Source organism: Octopus bimaculoides, chromosome 14, assembly GCF_001194135.2.
Source record: "Octopus bimaculoides isolate UCB-OBI-ISO-001 chromosome 14, ASM119413v2, whole genome shotgun sequence".
Classification (NCBI taxonomy): domain Eukaryota; kingdom Metazoa; phylum Mollusca; class Cephalopoda; order Octopoda; family Octopodidae; genus Octopus; species Octopus bimaculoides.
In genome coordinates, this window is record NC_068994.1 from 5,244,814 (window position 1) to 5,249,386 (window position 4,573).

General features: G+C 37.9%; 1 protein-coding gene across 1 annotated transcript in view; it reads right to left on the reverse strand.

Annotated features, from left to right (window-relative positions):
* The window catches only part of LOC106868335 (uncharacterized), a 102,585-nt gene that overhangs the window by 89,328 nt on the left and 8,684 nt on the right, over positions 1-4,573 (reverse strand). The gene's annotated exons all lie outside the window — the stretch shown is intronic.

A 4,573-nucleotide genomic window follows, 5' to 3' on the forward strand; every position in this document is an offset into this window, starting at 1 on the left:
ATATATACATATCTATGTGTATATCTATCTATCTATCTATCTATCTATCTATCTATCTCTCTCTCTCTCTCTCTCTCTCTCTATATATATATATATATATATATATATATATATGTATATCTAGGGTCATCCCATAATCCCATAAATAATGTGGTTTTTTTGAATTGCATGAACTAAAAGTAGGAGAGGGATGGGATAAACTACCTGCGTCAACTTGCTATAAAAGTAGATAGTAACTGTATGTCACAATCAAGGTCAAATATACCTTTTTATATCAAGGGCATATTGATGGTCAAGGATAAAGTTTATCTGAAGGACATATTGATGATTGAGGACACAATGGGTTCAAGGTCACAACGAATTGCCCTAAGTGTAGGGGAGGTCACTGAGGTGAAGACTATAGTGCTAAATGTGAAACTTGTGCTATGTAATGAAAGGTCAGTCCTGTTATTGATTGTCTGCCTCTCTGTTGATTGAGTTGAACAAATGTAATTCATAGCATTTGCATAGATTTTGTAACCAGCTGGCAAAAACCTTCACTATCTTTATGACCAGATAACATCCTTCCTCTCCTTGTGATCAGGTGACCAGGTGACCATTCCTTCCTTTCTGTTGCTGTAACCATATGACTGACCTCTCTATCCTATGACACACCTTGACATTATGACACCATGTCAGTCCTCTATTTCCTTACGGCCCATCAGCTGCCCTCTACTCCTCATTGTGATCGAGTAACTCTTCCCTCCATGTCACTCTGACCAGACACATCCCTCTCTTTTGTTGTGATTACATTACACTGTCTATTCTTTGTCTTTGTTCAGTTCCTGGAGATAAGAAAGAACCTCTGGAAGATCTGGTATCAAAGAAGCTGGGAGTTTATATATTTACACCAAAGCACTTTGATGTCAAAGGTGGGATGAAAATAGAGCAGTTGCCAAGCAACAGTTTAAGTGGGCGTTTGTGTGTATATGTGAGTGTGTGAGTGTTTGTGTGTTTGTTTGCATGTGTGCGTGTGTGAAAGTGAGATAGACAGAGAGAGAATTTATACGAATGTGTATCTGCGAGAGAGTTTGTAATTATGTATGCACATATGTATGAATGTGTGCATGTGCATACATATTGTATATGTGTTATGAATGCATACATGGCTGTTTGTATAAGTGTGTGATTAATATTAGTGCAGCAGTAGTATGAAGACGACGACGACGATGACCACCACCACCACCACTGTCACCATTGCAGCTATTTCATAGATTTGACAGCTATTTCTAGCAGATCAAGTGACATCTGAGGCTCCCTAATTGACTGATAGCAGTCAGGTTATGTCACAGGCACAATGTTGCATGAGGTGCAGTGGGGCAGGGGATGGCACAATGTGGTGCAATGTGATGCAATGTGGCACAAAGTGATGCATTGCAGATTAGTGTAACAGTAAAAACAATCAGTTCTTATTGTTTAAACACAAATCAGCCTTGATTTAGAAGTCTGAGAAAAAGTATTCAAGCCATAAGAATACAATATTTCATGTTGCATTATAATAGTGTATGATATGAAAGGATTTGTTTGTTATTTCTAGCAGATCAAGCAGCCATAGATAATATATATATATATATATATATATATATATATATATATATATATATACTCTTCCTCTCTTTGACCTTTTACTTGTTTCAGTCATTTGACTGTGGCCATGCTGGAGCACCACCTTTAGTCGAGCAAATCAACTCCAGGATTTATTCTTTGTAAGCCTAGTACTTATTCTATCGGCCTCTTTTGCCGAACCGCTAAGTTACGGGGACGTAAACACACCACCATCGGTTGTCAAGTGATGTTGGGGGACAAATACAGACATACAAACATATACACACACATACATATATATATACATATATACGACGGGCTTCTTTCAGTTTCCTTCTACCAAATCCACTCACAAGGCTTTGGTCGGCCCGAGGCTATAGTAGAAGACACTTGCCCAAGGTGCCACACAGTGGGAATGAACTCGGAACCGTGTGGTTGGTAAGCAAACTACCTATCACAGGGCCACTCCTGCGCCTAATGTATTGCGAAAGGCCTGGTTCAAGGTCCAACCATGTGAGTTCTTTTACAGGGCTTAGAAAAACTGAAGGACCGCTGCAATAATTGTGTGAATCTGACTGGGGAACACATTCAATAAAATCATTATCAACTCATCTTCCTGTACTGTTTTTTTACCCCAAGCCAGGTACTTTTCAGCACTCCCTTGTGTGTATGTGTGTGTGTGTGTGTGTGTGTGTGTGTGTATGTGTGTGTGTGTGTGTATGTATGTGTGTGTGTGTGTGTGTGTGTGTGTGTGTGTGTGTGTATGTTTTCTGTTTTTAAGTATTTGAAATATTCCTCTGAGGAAGGAGTTGGTTTCTAACAAACATACAAAGCTCCACTGTTGGAATGTAGATAAAAACGAATTCACGTTTTGAACTTACATATCTTTGCTGTTCCATTTACAGATTGTATTTATAATGTATGAATTAAATGGTTGATTTCTTTTTCTGAAAACCCTAGCTTATCATATTGTCACTTAGGCATTTACTCACACATGTATGTATGTGTGTATGTATGTATGTATGTATGTATGTATGAGTGAGTGAGTGTGTGTGTAGGTATGTATGTATGCATGTATGTATGCATGTATGTATGTATGTATGCATGCATGTATGTATGTATGTATGTATGTACGTGTGTGTGTAGGTATGTATGAATGCATGCATGATCAAATACATATATGTATCCATACATACATCATCATCATTTAATGTCTTCTTTCCATGCATGCTTGGGTTGGGCGATTTGTCAGGTGACACAGGCTCTGCGTATGTTTTGGCATGGTTTCTATGGCTGGGAGCCTTTCCTAACACCAATATACATACATACATACATGTGTGTGTGTGTGCGTGCATATACACACAGGCACACATACACAAAGAGAAACGCGTACACATATATGTGTATATGTGTTGTGTGCATACATGTGTGCATGCATGTGTGTGTGTGTGTGTGGGGATAAACACATATATTTCTATATCAACAGCTTCCACTGAAGCATGGTGTCTTCATCGCTTCTTGACGTAGAACATTATTCCAAAACTACTTCCAAAACTACCACCCACTTCACTGGTGCCAAGCAGCTTTGATGCTACCAAAGAATGTCCAAGTTCCATAATGTGGAAAGCTTTCTTCTATTCTGTGTTCCAGTCATGCAGCCACCTATTTAGGTTTACTTGTTGCTGAGGAGTTGGTCTTTTCTCTCGGCTTTCTTTGATCTTTCTCTCACACGCATTTTAGGCACATACATACATATATACATACATACATACATACATACATACATACATACATACATACATACATACATAGGTTTGATGATAAGTGTAATAAGTGCTAATGCATGAAACTCTCAAGTACCCATTTTGCACACTCTGATACACAAAGTCTTCTATCATCTTCTGCAATGCATTGTGATCCCAGTCCACTTGTAAAGCAAGCTCACAGATTCTGCTTTGTCTCTCCATGATAACCAATCTATCTACTTCCTGACAGATTAATGCAGTCTCCCATAATGTGGTTTCTCTTCATTGTTAGTTTCCCTTTTTTTAAAAATCTTTTTCATCCAGCAATGCCATGGCACTTGTTAATGTTGTCCTTTCCCTAAACAATCTTTATCCCCTCTATGTATGCCAGGCAGCATTCACCCTTCCTTTCATAGAATTTTAGTAATGGCACATTACTGTTCCTTGGAACCTATTATTTGCCTGCAAGGAAGAGCAAGAAGAACAATACCTATAAAGGAAGATTTACTCTACCAACGTGTCTGTTAATAAGAAAGTTATGCCCAATTTTACATTACTTTTGGTACAATCTTCATCTGCATGCATGTATGTATGTATGCCTCAGTGTGTGTGTGTGTGCATGCATGCTTGTGTGTGTGTGTGTGTGTGTGTGTGTGTGTGTGTGTAAGACTGTTTTGTCATTGATGAAGACTTCACCTTCATATAAGTATGTCAAGGGCAGATCATCCTGGCAGAGCTATCCAATGTGTTCTTTCTATTTTTAAGCTGCATAGACTGTAATTTGAGGGTGATTTGACTGTTATTCCTAGTAGTTGAACGACCATGTTGAGACACCATTGTTGGTGTGTAAAATGAGATATAATGGGAAGTTGTGACGTTAAAGAAAGAAATATGATATAAAGATAAAGACAATCTTTGCAGCAGAGATGAACGTTTAATATAATGACATAAACATCACGTTTGTAGCTCATGGCTCTATGTGCTATTTGATGCCCCAGCGGAGAAACATCTATGCAAGAGGCAGAGAAGCTTTTTATATTTGAAGAAGTAGAGAACCTGCTTATATTTAAAATCTGCATTGATTAAATGTGATAAGGCCAAATTTCGTACAAATATGCAGAAAAATGTTATGATATTTGTTGTGAAAATGAAATTCTATATTTTGAAGTAAGAAATAAAGTTTAAACTGACTGTCACTCACTCTATGTATGGGTTATATATGCATTGAAATGCAACATATATAT